Source organism: Bombina bombina, chromosome 10 (genome assembly GCF_027579735.1).
Source record: "Bombina bombina isolate aBomBom1 chromosome 10, aBomBom1.pri, whole genome shotgun sequence".
In the NCBI taxonomy this organism is placed as follows: domain Eukaryota; kingdom Metazoa; phylum Chordata; class Amphibia; order Anura; family Bombinatoridae; genus Bombina; species Bombina bombina.
The window spans coordinates 137,517,971-137,536,398 of record NC_069508.1 but is presented as its reverse complement, the minus strand read 5'-3'; positions in this window follow the sequence as shown (position 1 = coordinate 137,536,398).

Here is an 18,428-nt window from a genome sequence, read left to right as displayed (position 1 = left end):
AATGCATCATGAATTCCCAAATTTAATCTTTAAAGCCATCTGTATTTGAGCGGATTATTTGCAGATATGTGATGTGCTATGCTTCAAATAGAAATCAGCCATTTGTTTTTTTTATAACCAACTTTAATCAATTTCAGATATGAATGTCAGCAGCAGTCAGCAGCAGTGTTTGCAACAATGTCTGTTGCAAAGTTATACAGAGTTGCAAACACTGCTGCCATAGAGCAGAAACTCCTATTATTATAATATAGTCCAAAAGTCAGACGTGTATATATATATATATATATATATATCTATACTATAATTGTAACGCGTCCGTCGCCGTCGGCAGTTGCGCATGCATCCTCAAAGGAATGTTGGTAGCGCAATTGGCTGCGCATGCAGCCAAAAGAATTCACCTGGATGCAGCAAAGCTTTAGGTTATATACACTGCAAATGCATACTGAAATGTTTAATTAATTTATGGGTATGTCATATGTTTATGTTAAGTATGCCCTCCTACCCTCCCTTTAATATATCAACCCAGAGAAATGAGCGATGTCTCCCCCCTGCAGGATCATGCTTTAGGCTCATAAAGTCTCAACATCTGCCTGCTCATTATCGCTCCCCCCTTAGGCGATCAGGCAGACATCTTTAGTTTAAGTTTAATAATGAGCGATTCATGTCTGAGATTTTTTTTCTTCCTCACTCTTAGAGGAATAGGGGTTGAGTAAAACCGCAGTTCACAGCAAGATAGAGGGATAGTGGCTAACCTCAGAGATGCAACCGGTTCTATATGTCGAAGATATATCCCTTATGTATACTGTCTTGTGCATTTCCTATGATTAATTTCTATTCATGTGGAATGCTGCTTAGAACTATATCTATATAAAACTGAAGCAGTAGGTTGAATGCTAATCGTTATAATATGTTTACCTATGTTTGCATTTTATAACTTCTTAGTATAACTATTTATCTAACTAAATACAAAATTGAACCTATTATATGAGAAGCCAATTGTGCAGAAAGTAAGCCTATATATAGATTTTATACTTCAGTAGACAGGATTGCAACGGATACCCTTTGGATTTTACTATTTAGCCAGGTTTAGGACACAGCACTTGGGGTGCATTGACCCTTCTTTGAGATGTGTTTAAGAGGTTATTCATATAGACAGACTGTATTTATGCCTTCCCTTTAGATAAGCCCTTACACTTTATACAGATCCTTTGGTTTCCCTATATAGTGGATGACATATAATGGGTATTGATGCTGCATTTCTCTTTCGTCACATCACCCCCTCATTGATTGCTAGCTCAAGTTATTAGGTTTCACCAGCTATGCTTCCCAATGGCGGTGTTGGTCCTAGGTTTGAAATTTTACTTTAGATTGTAATAATCTGTATTCATCGCTCCCTGGTCTCCCTATAAATGGCATTCCCACATGCTATATACTCCAACATTATATTTACGAACTGGAGAGAGCAGAACCAGCACTTATAAAGGGCAGCAGTTGGCAATGTCTTCTTTACAGACTGCTCTTTTTAATAAGCTGTCCATTACTATTTGGGTGATATCTACCGTATATAGCCTTCCCTAAAGTAAGATGAGTCTATATTGCTACTTAAAGGGACACTGTACCCAAAAAAATTATTTCGGGATTCAGATAGAGCATGCAATTTTAAGCAACTTTCTAATTTACTCCTATTAGCAATTTTTATTCGTTCTCTTGCTATCTTTATATGAAAAAGAAGGCATCTAAGCTTTTTTCTTGGTTCAGCACTCTGGAAAGCAGTTTTTGATTGGTGGATGAATTTATCCACCAATCAGCAAGGACAACCTAGGTTGTTCACCAAAAATGGGCCGGCATCTAAACTTACATTCTTGCATTTAAAATAAAGATACCAAGAGAATAAAGAACATTTGATAATAGGAGTAAATTAGAAAGTTGCTTAAAATGTCATGCTCTATCTGAATCACGAAAGAAAAAAATTGGTTACAGTGTCCCTTTAACATTCTCTTGTGTTTATTACACAAGATCTTTTGTTTGTTTTATATTCACTTGCTTGGTTACAGTTCCATCTTTTGTGTTAGATATGTACCACCTGCGGCCGAGACGGCATATTAAATTACTACCATCACATGTAACCATATTATATACTGAATATACCTAACTACATTTATTTTAGATTTTGGGAGTTATTACACCTATAACAGCATTTACCTTCTTTTTGATACCCCCTACTTAGCTGCATTCCCTCTCATGAGGGACTTATATAAAGGCTATGTCATGTTATTTACGGTGATTAATCGGCCTTAACTCCGTGTTCTAAGTTATTTGCAGACATCACAATCAAGATACAACTCCATTTATATTTCTGACGCCCTACTATTCTGTTGTAGTTAAGAGTGGAAAATTCTGTATAATTGATATTACTAATTAAAAGCTGCTACAATCATTTTATATCCCCTTACATTATTAACTCCCCCTCCCCATATGCTAACATGAGCCCCACAGTGGGCTACATCCAACTTAGAACTTGATTGTTCCCCATATTTTTATTTTTACTTTTTATACAATGTTGTTCACTTTTCGGCACAATGCCTCAAGCGGTGCTTACCCGCTGAAGGACTTCCCCTACTAAGTACTAATAGACCCAAGGAGGTCATAAACAGGACTAACAAGGTCCACCAGTGTTACCTATATCAATTGGTCCAAAAGCAACCAGCTTATTAGTCCTACAAAAGCTATCAAAAAAACTAGAAAATAGAGGTTTCAGATGCTTACATTTTAGCATTCATCTTGCCTTTTTTGCCTATACCATTGTAATGTGCTCCATGAAAATGTTGTTATCAATGTCATAGCATTTGTTGTGTATTTTCATTTTCTTCTGTGAAAAACCTCAATAAAAACTTATTTACAAAAAACAAAATCACCTTGAGCTCCTAAAAGTTATGAATCTTCATTAATCAAGGGCGCGAACAAGTCCAGACGTTGAATATGTTCAGTGCATAGGCCAGGGACCCTTTAACTAATGCCTAATACACACTAACTGCTAAGTTTCTCAAGTTGTCTGAGTTTATGGAATCAGTGAAGCCAATTATTCTGCATGATCTATTCTCAAAGTTGTACATTGTTTATTGTATTCACCAACTGAGTGATTTATTGTTCAGCTTGAGAAGATATGCCAACAAAATAGTATATTGGATCAATTCCAAATCTGTCTAGGTTATTTTATTTTTTAATTATTGGTTGTTTGCTGATAGTGTGCTTTTTGTCCCATTTGAAGCACCCGTCTTAAATTGACCCCATCTAATTTTTACAACTAACTTTGTGGAACCTTTTATAAACAGTCCCCATAAATGCATAGGTGGTTAGCAAATTTATGAATAGATGCTGCAGGTTCATTTAGCATGGAGGGCCTTTAATGTGGGGTCACCATGGAATAAGAAAGGGGTATCTGAGGGGTAAAAGCTCTAGGAGACTTGCTTTATAGAAAATAGCGCTTGTGTGCAATGCTGAATTCCGGCAGCGGAATTCAGCCTGCCAGAGGTGAGCTGTGGCGGACAGGGACGCGTATGTGCGCTTCTGTCCGCCTCAGCTTGCTAAATCGACCCCTTAGAGTGGTGGCTCCCAGGGCCAGCTCTAAAGGAACATTAGCGTGGCTGGGGCTGTGTGAAGAAGAGGTCTGGGTTAGCGCGGCTCTCCAGCGTGCTAAAGGTAAGTATTTATCCCCTTAAAGGTAATTTAAAGAAAACAAATGAATACTGATTATTTTTGTCAGTATTTTTTTGCTTTCTTAAAATTTTGTTGGTGCATTTATCGGATATGTGTTTTGGTTATTAACATTTGCATTCGTAATGAAATTAATGCACATCTCTACTTTATACTAACATTATGACAGTGGTTAGCCTTGTTGTCTGTAGACTAAAGCACAGATTGGCTAGTCCAATTTAGGCAAATTGTGAGTGGAGTTTGGCTGTTGTTATTTATTTATTTTTAAATTGTTTCTATTGAGGTTTAAATCAGAGTGTACATAAAAACTTTGCCATTAGAAGATGCATAGAAAGTCTTTTACAAAACATCAATCTTATAAAAGAAGAGAGTATACAGTACATATCAATATGACATAATGCAAAATCTAAATGTATACATTGCCTGCCCATATGAACAGCATACCTCCTGATTGATACATGACGGCACACTTGGACCTCTTAACAGTAGATAAAATGGTAGAGCTAGAAATGAGACCACTATTGAGTCTCAAGTAATGAACCTCTTTTTATTCTTTGATTATGATAGAATCCGGTTAACCCAGTTTTTCAGTCGTCATAACTTATAGGTATATAGTCCCCGTAAAGAAAACAATGGCCACTCTTGGACCTTGACTTTTAACATCTACTAACAGGGGAGCTTGATAGGGGGCATGTAATATAATAGAGCATATAGGGCCACTCTTGGACCCTTAGGACTATATGGTAAAACAAACAGAGAAGTAAACTATCAACATAGACCCTGTTGCGCATAAAGATTTAGCTTAGGGGGGCATGTCCGAGCAGTGTTCTGGATAGGACACACTTTCTGTAGGCTCCAGCAGAATCCTTAGTAATCCGCCGATTATTATCTCTTAACAGCAAGAATAAGATCACATTTAAAAAAAACTCCACAGTGCTGGCTATTGTGGCCCTATATCTCTTTTTCTGGCTATTTTTATGACACTGGGGGCTCAGATCGGAGCATAAAGGCCTAAGGCAGCGGCCTACTACTTCTAGGCATCCACCTCCCCCCCGTGAAGAGCCGGGTTATCAGTGCTGTCAGAGCAATCTGACTTACTGTCATATTACCACCCCTTATGGGCGGTCTTCTCTCAGCCTATAAAAAATCCACCTGTGGTGGACTGAGACTAATCAGGGCCCCCGGCAAAAATTAGGGAAGGGCCCCCACTGTCTCACACTGACCTAAATTTATGCAAATTAACGTGGTAGCAACCTTGCCCTGCCCTCACCAGCCCCCCCCCCAACCTCCATGGTCAGGACCCCCAACATCAAGGGCCAGACTCCACACTCCATGGTCCTTACAAAGACAGACCCCCAACAGCCCCCTCCCCACACTCTACGGCCCCCTGAGCAACACACCCAACAACCAGGCATAAGGCCCCCACTAAACTACTTAGTTACTGATTGGGCAGCTGTCAGCCCCAGCTTAAGCAGCACACCAGGAGCCATGGAGATGCCATTTGTGGGCCCCCAACATGTTGGGCCCTCGTCCAGGTCCTACTTGCTTGGCTGCTCAGTCCACCCCTGGGCTATGCAGATATCCAAATCAGTCATTTTATGAATAACAGGACAAAACCAAAGGAAAATAAAAGTTGAAGCTGTATTCAGTTCATCTTGGATTTGATGTCTCAGAAGTTTGGCTAAATGAACCCTGGATTAGCTAAATATGTAAAGTGTTTATAAATATAAAGTACATATCTCATGCCCACAAAGCACATTTTATATTGTTTTATAGGATGTTTTTCTCTTTTTGTTATGAAAATTGCTTTTTGTGCATTTAATTATGACATTTTACAATCACACATTTAAAGGAAGCTTTGCATGCCAGCTTAGAAAACAAAGCACTATTCTTTTCCAGTGCTAGATCTAATGAAAATATTGTCTCCTCTAAGGGTTTTGAAAAGTTGTTTGTGATATCGTAAAGATACAAATCTGATTTAGGAATATCACATTTATTTATTGTTCCTGTGTCCCCTGTTTTCCAGATTAAAGGGACACTGAACCCAAATTTTTTATTTTGTGATTCAGATAGAGCATGCAATTTTAAGCAACTTTCTAATTTACTTCTATTATCAAATTTTCTTCATTCTCTTGGTATGTTTATTTGAAAAGCAAGAATGTAAGTTTAGATGCCGGCCCATTTTTGGTGAACAACCAGGGTTGTCCTTGCTGATTGGACAGCACCAATAAACAAGTGCTGTCCATGGCTCTGAACCATACATTTGCTGGCTCCTTAGCTTAGATTCCTTCTTTTTCAAATAAAGATAGCAAAAAAAATAAGAAAAATTGATAATAGAAGTAAATTAGAAAGTCGCCAAAAATTGCAGCTCTATCAGAAGCATGAAAGAAAAAAATTGGGTTCAGTATCCTTTTAACAACTTTATTGAAATGAAGATTCATGATATTATCTAGACTTGTTAAGTCAGTTTCTGCAACTCCTCAGATAGGGACAGGAAACCCCAAAATGTTCTTTTGTGATTGAGATAGAACATACAATTTTAATCAACTTTGTAATTTACTTCTATTATCAAATTTGCTTCACTTTCTTGTTATCCTTTGCTAAAGGAACATTAGCAGCTAGCTTAACAGATCAAGTTAGCCAATCTCAAGAGACAAATGTATGCAGGCACCAATCAGCAGCTAGCACCCACTAGTGTAGGAAATATTAGCTCAGTGGATCTCACTACAATAAGGATCTCATCTAAATAAGGATTGCATTAAATGCAAGAGTTATTTCATTAGGGAGCAGAATATTCACAGGCATTCATCTTGTGAATTAGATTTTAATTCTGCAACTGTATAGTTCTAAGGTAAAGTCACTTAGCATTTTCTACAATGGGGCTTTTGTATTTGGACAATTGTGTATTTTCAGTTGGTAGGCAATTAGGTGAGAACCCCACCCTAAGTTTCTATTTAAAGGGTTAGCTATTAGCCCTGCTAAAATTAGCTCAGTGGATCTCACTACAATAAGGATATCATCTAAATAAGGATTGCATTAAGTGCAAGAGTTATTTCATTAGGTATATTGCACATTTCATTGACTTTGGTGATTGTTTTAATAGTTTAATTTAATAGACTACTTTTTTTATCCACGAGGAAGGATGGGACACAAGGAAGGAACAACAATCTTGATTAATGTTCCGATCTGACACCACCTTAGGAAGGAAACCTAACTTAGTACGTAAAACCGCCTTTTTGACGTGAAAAACAAGGTAAGGGGGGTCACAGTGCAAGGCAGAAATCACAGAGACCTTGCGAGCAGAGGTGATAGCCAACAGAAACAGAACCTTCCAGGATAACAATTTAATGTCAACTGTATGCATTGGTGGAAACTGAGCCTGCTGCAAAACACGAAGAACAAGACTGAGACTCCAAGGTGGAGCCACCCTTCTAAACACAGACCTGATCCTTGTCAGGGCCTTAACAAAGGACTGCACATCCGGAAGCTCAGCTAATCTCTTGTGCAGCAACACCAACAGGAACGATAGCTGTCCCTTCAGGGAACTAGCAGATATACCCTTCTCCAGTCCATCCTGGAGAAAGGATACAATTCTGGCAACCTTAACCTTATGCCAAGAAAAACCATGCTCTTCACACCAATGCAGATAAGTCCGCCACACCTAATGGTAGATGCGTTGAGTAACCGGCTTATGAGCTTGAATCAAAGTGTCAATAACACTCTCAGAGAAACCTCTCTTGGCTAAGACTAAGCATTCAATCTTCACGCAGTCAGCCTCAGAGAATCTAGATTTTGATGTAGGAAGGGACCCTGTAGTAGCAGATGTCAGTGGTTGTAGAGAACTGTGCCTAGATTTATATATATAAATATATATATATATATATATATATATATATATATACACACACATATATATATATATATATATATACAGGCTACACTATAAAAGACCCCTTAACTGGATCTTGGATTCAAAGTACAGAAAAAGGGAATAGTAGCGCCAAAGTTGGCTAAAGTATATATAAAACAGGATAAATCAGGAACAAAGCTGACTGAAAAGGCGGGTGATATTGTCAATGGTATATCTAATAATGTATACTATATAATATAACACCTACAGTTGGTCTTTTAATATAGGCAAATAAGTATAGAAACTGGTAGTTTCAAAAATGCTTAAAACAATTTATTTATATTAATAACTTATATAAAAACATTTTATTAAAATTTATTTATTATAATAAAAAAGGAGTGACTCAGGATTGGTCCCACTCACATATATATATTAAAACAAGTCAAAAACTGTTCAGATAAAATACAATACAATCGGATTAAATACTATAGAAATACATATAATACAATTGGTATACAATGTAATAGATATGCAAAAAATGAATACACTCATAGAAGAGACAATCTCAGAAGATCAAAATAGTGCAATGTCTGGATAGATCTCCGTAAGGATACTGGTTGGTTACCTATGCAAACGTGTACACGTGCAATAAAAGGTGGTAAACTGTGGAAAATACAGTCAAAAAATGCAATATATATATATATATATATATATATATATATATATATATATATATATAAAAAAATCAAAAATTAAAATTTAAAAATCATAACGTGAAAGATATGTGAAAATATATATATATATATATATATATATATATATATATATATATATATATATATATATATATATATATATATATATATATATATATTATATTAAAGTGTCCAAATCAAAATTAAGAAAAAAACAGACTTTATGCTTACTTGATAAATTTCTTTCTCTTGTGATGTATCGAGTCCACGGATTCATCCATACTTGTGGGATATTCTCCTTCCCAACAGGAAGTGGCAGAGAGAGCACCCACAGTCTATATAGCTCCTCCCTTAGCTCCACCCCCCAGTCATTCGACCAAAGGCTAGGAAGAAAAAGGAGAAACTATAGGGTGCAGTGGTGACTGAAGTTTTTTAAATAAAAAAATACTACCTGTCTTAAATAGACAGGGCGGGCCGTGGACTCGATACATCACAAGAGAAAGAAATTTATCAGGTAAGCATAAATTCTGTTTTCTCTTGAAAGATGTATCGAGTCCACGGATTCATCCATACTTGTGGGATACCAATACCAAAGCTTTAGGACACGGATGAAGGGAGGGACAAGACAGGTACCTTAAATGGAAGGCACCACTGCTTGTAGAACCGTTCTCCCAAAAATAGCCTCCGAAGAAGCAAAAGTATCGAATTTGTAAAATTTGGAAAAAGTATGAAGCGAAGACCAAGTCACCGCCTTACAAATCTGTTCAACAGAAGCATCATTTTTAAAAGCCCATGTGGAAGCCACTGCTCTAGTAGAATGAGTAGTATTTTTTTCAGGAGGCTGCTGGCCAGCAGTCTCATAAGCCATACGGATAATGTTTTTCAGCCAAAAAAGAAAGAGGTAGCCGCAGCCTTTTGACCTCTCCGCTTACCAGAATAGACAACAAACAATGAAGATGTTTGACGGAAATCTTTGGTTGCTTGTAAGTAGAACTTTAAAGCACTAACCACATCAAGATTGTGCAACAGACGTTCCTTCTTTGAAGAAGGATTAGGACACAGCGAAGGAACAACAATTTCCTGATTGATATTCCTATTAGAAACAACCTTAAGAAGGAATCCAGGTTTGGTACGTAAAACCACCTTATCTGCATGGAAAACAAGATAAGGTGAGTCACACTGTAACGCAGAAACTCTTCGAGCCGAAGAGATAGTTACTAAAAACAAAACTTTCCAAGATAGAAGCTTAATATCTATGGAATGCATAGGTTCAAATGGAACCCCTTGAAGAACATTAAGAACCAAGTTTAGGCTCCATGGCGGAGCAACAGGTTTAAATACAGGCTTGATCCTGACCAAGGCCTGACGAAATGCTTGAACGTCTGGAACATCTGCCAGACGTTTGTGTAAAAGAATAGACAGAGCAGATATTTGTCCCTTTAAGGAACTAGCTCATAATCCTTTCTCCAATCCTTCTTGGAGAAAGGACAAAATTCTAGGAATCCTAATCTTACTCCATGAGTAACCCTTGGATTCACACCAACAAAGATATTTGCTCCAAATCTTATGATAGATTTTCCTGGTAACAGGCTTTCTAGACTGAATCAGGGTATCAATGACCGACTCAGAGAAACCACGCTTTGATAGAATCAGGCGTTCAATCTCCAAGCAGTCAGACGCAGAGAAATTAGATTTGGATGCTTGAACGGACCTTGGATTAGAAGGTCCTGCCTCATTGGCAGAGTCCACGGTGGAACAGATGACATGTCCACCAGGTCTGCATACCAAGTCCTGCGTGGCTACGCAGGCGCTATCAGAATCACCGAAGCTCTCTCCTGCTTGATTCTGGCAACCAGACGTGGGAGGAGAGGAAACGGTGGAAATACATAAGCCAGATTGAAGGACCAGGGCACTGCTAGAGCATCTATCAGTACCGCCTGGGGATCCCGGGACCTGAACCCGTAACAAGGAAGTTTGGCGTTCTGTTGGGACGCCATCAGATCCAATTCTGGTGTGCCCCATAGCTGAGTCACTCCCCCGGATGAAAAGTCGGACGACTTAGGAAATCCGCCTCCCAGTTCTCTACCCCTGGGATATGGATTGCTGAGAGATGGCAAGAGTGATCCTCTGCCCATCGGATTATTTTGGTTACCTCCATCATCGCTAGAGAACTCTGTGTTCCTCCTTGATGATTGATATAGGCTACAGTCGTGATGTTGTCCGACTGAAATCTGATGAATTTGGCCGCAGCTAGCTGAGGCCACGCCTGAAGCGCATTGAATATCGCTCTCAGTTCTAGAATGTTTATCGGGAGGAGAGATTCCTCCCGAGACCATAAGCCCTGTGCTTTCAGGGATTTCCAGACTGCACCCCAGCCTAGCAGGCTGGCATCTGTCGTTACTATGAGCCACTCTGGCCTACGGAAACACATTCCCTGAGACAGTTGGTCCTGAGACAACCACCAGAGAAGAGAATCTCTGGTCTCTTGGTCCAGATGCAGTTGAGAAGATAAATCTGCATAATCCCCATTCCACTGTTTGAGCATGCATAGTTGCAGTGGTCTGAGGTGTAGGCGGGCATAAGGAACTATGTCCATTGCCGCTACCAGGAGTCCGATTACCTCCATACACTTAGCCACTAAAGGCCGAGGAATGGAATGAAGAGCTCGGCAAGTGATTAAAAGTTTTGATTTTCTGACCTCCGTCAGAAATATTTTCATTTCTACCGAGTCTATCAGAGTCCCTAGGAAGGAAACTCTTGTGAGAGGGACGAGAGAACTCTTTATGTTCACCTTCCACCCGTGAGATCTCAGAAAAGCCAACACAATGTCCGTGTGAGACTTGGCTAGCTGGAAAGTCGACGCCTGAATTAAAATGTCGTCTAGATAAGGCGCCACTGCTATACCCCGCGGTCTTAGAACCGCCAAAAGGGACCCTAGCACCTTTGTGAAAATTCTGGGAGCCGTGGCCAACCCGAAGGGAAGGGCCACAAACGGGTAATGCCTGTCCAGAAGGCGAATCTGAGGAATTGATGATGATCTCTGTGAATAGGGATGTGTAGATACGCATCCTTTAAATCCACGGTAGTCATATATTGACCCTCCTGGATCAGAGGAAGAATAGTCCGAATAGTCTCCATCCTGAAAGATGGTACTCTGAGGAACTTGTTTAGAATTTTGAGATCCAAGATTGGTCTGAAAGTTCCCTCTTTTTTGGGAACCACAAACAGGTTGGAGTAAAAACCTAGCCCTTGTTCCGCTCTTGGAACTTGGCGGATCACTCCCATGGTATGTAGGTCTTCTACACAGCATAAGAACGCCTCTCTCTTTGTCTGGTTTGCAGACAATTGAGAAATGTGAAATCTCCCACTTGGGGGGGGGGGGGGGGGAGTCTTTGAAGTCCAGAAGATATCCTTGGGACACAATTTCTAAAGCCCAGGAATTGTGAACATCTCTTGCCCAAGCCTGAGCAAAGAGAGAGAGTCTGCCCCCTACTATATCCGGTCCCGGATCGGGGGCTACCCCTTCATGCTGTCTTAGAGGCAGCAGCAGGCTTCTTGGCCTGTTTACCTTTGTTCCAAGCCTGGTTAGGTCTCCAAACTGATTTGGATTGGACAGAATTCCCCTCTTGCTTTGCTGCAGGGGAAGCTGAAGCGGGACCACCCTTGAAGTTCTGAAAGGAACGAAAATTATTTTGTTTGGTCCTCATCTTATTTGTTTTATCCTGAGGGAGGGCATGGCCTTTCCCTCCAGTGATGTCTGAAATAATTTCTTTCAGTGCAGGCCCGAATATGGTCTTTCCTTTGAAAGGGATGTTCAACAATTTAGATTTTGATGACACATCAGCAGACCAGGACTTAAGCCATAACGCCCTGCGTGCTAAAATGGCAAAACCTGAATTCTTTGCCACTAATTTAGCCATTTGGAAAGCGGCATCTGTAATGAAAGAATTAGCCAACTTAAGGGCCTTAATTCTATCCATAATATCCTCTAATGGAGTCTCCACCTGAAGAGCCTCAAACCAGAAAGCAGCTGCAGTAGTTACAGGAACAATGCATGCAATAGGTTGGAGAAGAAAACCTTGATGAACAAAAATTTTCTTTAGGAGACCCTCTAATTTTTTATCCATAGGATCTATGAAAGCACAACTGTCTTCGATAGGTATAGTTGTACGCTTAGCAAGAGTAGAAATAGCTCCCTCCACAGTCTGCCACGAGTCTTGTATGGTGTCAGATATGGGAAACATTTTCTTAAAAACAGGAGGGGGAGCGAACGGAATACCTGGTCTATCCCACTCCTTAGTAACAATAGTCACAATCCTCTTAGGGACTGGAAAAACATCAGTGTAAACCGGAACTTCTAAGTATCTGTCCATCTTACACAATTTCTCTGGGACCACTATAGGGTCACAATCGTCTAGAGTAGCTAATACCTCCTTGAGCAATAAGTGGAGGTGTTCAAGCTTAAATTTAAAGGCCGTCATATCAGAATCTGTCTGAGGGAGCGTCGTTCCTGAATCAGAAATCTCTCCCTCAGATAACAAATCCCTTACCCCTACTTCAGAACATTGTGAGGGTATATCGGATACGGCTACTAAAGCGTCACACGGCTCAGCATTTGTTCTTAACCCAGAGCTGTCACGCTTTCCTTGTAAACCAGGCAGTTTAGAGAAAACCTCTGTGAGGGTTTTATTCATAACTGTGGCCATGTCTTGTAAAGTAAATGAATTAGACGCACTAGAGGTACTTGGCATCACTTGTGCGGGCGTTACTGGTTGTGACATTTGGGGAGAGCTAGATGCTAAACCCTCATTTCCTTCTAACTGAGAATCATCTATTGCAATATTTTTAAGTGCTAAAATATGCTCTTTATAATTTATAGACACATCAGTGCAAGTGGGGCACATTCTAAGAGGGGGTTCCACAATGGCTTCTAAACACATAGAACAAGGATTTTCCTTGGTGTCAGACATGTTAAACAGGCTAGTAATGTAACAAGCAAGCTTGGAAAACACTTTAATCAAAGTAAATAACACTTTAAACAAAAACGGTACTGTGCCTTTAAGAGAAAAAAAGCTGCACAAACTCTGCAAAACAGTGTAAAAAAGCAGTAAACACAACAAAATTTTTACAGTAGCATCATAAAGCCTTAGTAACCTTGCACCACTATGCAAATAAACAATTAACCCCTTAATGTAAAAACTGGATCGAAAAAACATCAAAACCGGTAAAATAACGTTCAGCACCTTGCCACAGCTCTGCTGTGGCGCCTACCTGCCCTTTAGGAACGATTTGTGGGGGAAAAAACCTCTTTACAGCCCTCAAATACAGCAGGAATCTCTGGAGAAGTAGCTGGATGCTTCTGAGGTAAACTGTGCAACTGAAAATAGGCCCCTCCCACCTCACTCGATGTTATGGGGCCTAAAAAACACCACAGAGTGTTTCTTAAACTAGCGATGTGGGTTAATAACCCTTAAACAAGCCACAAAGACCCCTTAAAGTCCCTCAAAAAACATTTTATTTGTAATTAAACCAAAACGTTTTTTCCTATTAGTGTCACCAGTAACTATGAGCCCTTTATGCAAGCTTGGATTTCTCTTTTACTGAATACAGCTTACCTTTCCCTCATGGGGATATTGCCAGCCTTTTCTAGAAATAACACAGACTGTCTAGAAAAAATAGACTGAACATACCTTAATGCAGTTTAGCCTGCAAACTGTTCCCCCAACTGAAGTTTTCCTGTACTCTTCAGCCCTTGTGAGAAGAGCAGTGGATCTTAGTTACAAAATGCTAAGATCATCATCCTCCTTGCAGAAATCTTCATCCCTTTTCTGCCAGAGAGTAAATAGTACACACCGGTACCATTCAAAATAACAAACTTTTGCTTGAGAAAATAAAAACCAACATTTTTGTCACCACACTCCCTTTGCCCTTCCTAGCAGTTAAGCAGGCAGAGAGAATGACTGGGGGGTGGAGCTAAGGGAGGAGCTATATAGACAGCTCTGCTGTGAGTGCTCTCTCTGCCACTTCCTGTTGGGAAGGAGAATATCCCATAAGTATGGATGAATCCGTGGACTCGATACATCTTACAAGAGAAATATTACTTTTCTATTAATTCTATTTATATAAGTTACTTGTAATCTATCACAGTCATAACCATGTTAAAGGTGGTCTTAAAATGTACATGTAAGATTTCTCTATAAAAGAGGGTTACACACTACATTAGGCTGATTTCTGGACTTACATACTGTAGGATGCCAATGGGTGACAACGGAGGTGACCAAAGCAGAAACAGACAAGATGAGCATTTTCATTTTATATTCAGCCTAGGATAGGGTTAAGCAAAGCTGAATCCAAAGCCTACACAGACTAAGTATATATCTTCCAATCACTAACACATTACTTCAAACATAACCCCACACAGCACTATTGCTGTAATAGAATATTTTCCTTTTATTTTTTCACTCATTATTTGGGAGATGTGATTTGTAATAATTTATTTCTACATCACTCTTCAAAAGGGACCATGATAATATTTGTGTTATCAGCATAATGTATTTATTAGATACAGTGTGTGAATGTTATCCAAATTTTATAATGCAAATTACTTGACTTATAATATAATCACACTTGTCACATCAATATAACATAGTATAAAAGTTTGCTAATCACTTATTTATTAACACAATTATTTGCTACGGCTGATTGTATATTCCTATAATTTGCAGATTATTAATTATTATTAATAAACTGCATTTTCACTTATAATTCATGACTGGCATCTTCTAATTATACATTGGGGTCTCACCCAAAAGGGTTTGGTAACATTTTTATTTAGAGCACTGGTTTTCAAACTTGTTCTCAGGGAGACAGGCCTCCCTAATAGGCCACGTTTTGAGGATATCTGAACTGGAGCATTGGTGTAATAATCAGCTGATTAGTCAACATGGTTATTTTACCTGCTCTCATCCAAGGTAATTCTGAAAACCTGGCCTGTTGGGGAGTGTTTTTATAATTATCCAGAGTGCTATATTTGTTTTCTCTTATTAGATATGGGCATTTGGATACTTCATTAGTATCCAAAAAATGCAAGTGACGGCGGCTTGTTTTGTTTCGAAGCTGGATTACTCATTGTGAAAATGCAACACACTACGATCTGGATTTGCACAGATCTTGGTATGTTTCACTTTCACATGAAGAAACCGGCTCCGAAAAGAGCAGAATGCCGCGAGCTGCCGCCTTCTTCCACATTCGGGTACTAACAAAGAATCTGAACGCACGTCTATCTCTTACACATTAGATCTATTTTTTTGTTCCCTCTAAGGCCAGTTTTATGTGTCGCACAGCAGTGAAACAGTTAAACAGTTAATAAGAGAACCACACCTTGCAGTGTGAATTGTGCAGTGTTTGCTAATTGCAGGGTGTGGTTAACTGTTTCACTGCTGGGCTGCACGCATCTGGCCTTAGAGGTAACACTGATCACAACTTAAAGGGACAGTATACACTTATTTTCATATAACTGCATGTGATAGACACTACTATAAAGAATAAGATGCACAGATACCGATATAAAAATACAGAATAAAACTGTTTAAAAACGTACTTAGAAGCTCTCAGTTTAGCTCTGTTGAAAAGGTAGCTAGAAAGCCCACTGCAAGTGGGAAATAAGACACTCCCCCTCCCCCTACTTTTGCATATGAAAAGACCCTTTACACAAACAGCAGCAAGCTAGAGAAGGTAGCTGACGGTATTCTCATAAAACTTTGGGGCTTGGTTAGGAGTCTGAAAATCAGAGCAATGTTATTTAAAAATAAGCAAAACTATAAATTTAAAAAAAGAAAACTTTATGGGCTATATAAATAGATCTACAAAACATTTATGCAAAGAAAAAAATGAGTGTATAATGTCCCTTTAAAGGACCAGTCAACACAGTAGATTTGCATAATCAACAAATGCAAGATAACAAGACAATACAATAGCACTTAGTCTGACCTTCAAATGAGTAGTAGATATTTTACTGACAATATTAAAAGTTATGTCTATTTCCACTCCCCCTGTACCATGTGACAGCCATCAGCCAATTACAAATGCATACACATACCATGTGACAGCCATCAGCCAATCACAAATGCATACACGTTTATTCTGTGAATTCTTGCACATGCCCAGTAGGAGCTGGTGACTCAAAAAGTTTAAATATAAAAAAAACTGTGCACATTTCGTTAATGGAAGTAAATTGGAAAGTTGTTTAAAATTGCATGCTCTTTCTGAATAATGAAAGTTTAATTTTGACTTGAGTGTCCCTTTAAATTGGAGGATCCACAAAATGTGTGCAAATGGAGAAAGGGGATAGTTTTTTTTTTACGATGGATTTTTAGTTAGGCTTTGAAACTCTCCATGAACAAATTTATCATAGAAATTAGATGAATTGCTACTTATTGTTGCTATCAGTATTATTTGGGTATGAGAGTGTAGAAAGGGACTGATATATGCGTATAGTTCATTTTTGTTTGGTTGTTAAGAAACCTGAGAAATGTCTGACTACAGATGTGTCTGTGAAACGTATTTTTAAATGTCACTATTGTGGTGTATGTATATTAAGCAATACAGGATAATTTTGTTTTACAAAAGTGTTGCTAGTATTCTGTAAAGACATTTGATCTACTTTTTATGGTTGGGAGTATAAGTGAATCAGTTGCATAAAAGAAATTCTGCCCCAGACACCATATTTTAAAAGGACCTTTATTCGTACATCAATCAGAGTCCTCAGGCTTGTAACAAACAACGTTTCTGACCTAAACTAGGTCTTTAGTCACGTCTGGGTACAAACACATTGATTTCTGCCTTTTATACCTTTACAAGAATCTGTTATACATCCTGTAGTATATCGCCATTATGTGGACATAAAAATTATTGTACATGGAATTGTTACACATGGAAATACTGCCATCATGTGGACATTCTAATTATTACATAAATTATCTTCTTTGGCTAAATAAACATAATGATAGTAATTACAAATTATATAAAACAATTTTCAATCAAAAAACAGAATTTATGTTTACCTGATAAATTTCTTTCTCCAACGGTGTGTCCGGTCCACGGCGTCATCCTTACTTGTGGGATATTCTCTTCCCCAACAGGAAATGGCAAAGAGCCCAGCAAAGCTGGTCACATGATCCCTCCTAGGCTCCGCCTACCCCAGTCATTCGACCGACGTTAAGGAGGAATATTTGCATAGGAGAAACCATATGGTACCGTGGTGACTGTAGTTAAAGAAAATAAATTATCAGACCTGATTAAAAAACCAGGGCGGGCCGTGGACCGGACACACCGTTGGAGAAAGAAATTTATCAGGTAAACATAAATTCTGTTTTCTCCAACATAGGTGTGTCCGGTCCACGGCGTCATCCTTACTTGTGGGAACCAATACCAAAGCTTTAGGACACGGATGAAGGGAGGGAGCAAATCAGGTCACCTAAATGGAAGGCACCACGGCTTGCAAAACCTTTCTCCCAAAAATAGCCTCAGAAGAAGCAAAAGTATCAAACTTGTAAAATTTGGTAAAAGTGTGCAGTGAAGACCAAGTCGCTGCCCTACATATCTGATCAACAGAAGCCTCGTTCTTGAAGGCCCATGTGGAAGCCACAGCCCTAGTGGAATGAGCTGTGATTCTTTCGGGAGGCTGCCGTCCGGCAGTCTCGTAAGCCAATCTGATGATGCTTTTAATCCAAAAAGAGAGAGAGGTAGAAGTTGCTTTTTGACCTCTCCTTTTACCTGAATAAACAACAAACAAGGAAGATGTTTGTCTAAAATCCTTTGTAGCATCTAAATAGAATTTTAGAGCGCGAACAACATCCAAATTGTGCAACAAACGTTCCTTCTTTGAAACTGGTTTCGGACACAGAGAAGGTACGATAATCTCCTGGTTAATGTTTTTGTTAGAAACAACTTTTGGAAGAAAACCAGGTTTAGTACGTAAAACCACCTTATCTGCATGGAACACCAGATAAGGAGGAGAACACTGCAGAGCAGATAATTCTGAAACTCTTCTAGCAGAAGAAATTGCAACTAAAAACAAAACTTTCCAAGATAATAACTTAATATCAACGGAATGTAAGGGTTCAAACGGAACCCCCTGAAGAACTGAAAGAACTAAATTGAGACTCCAA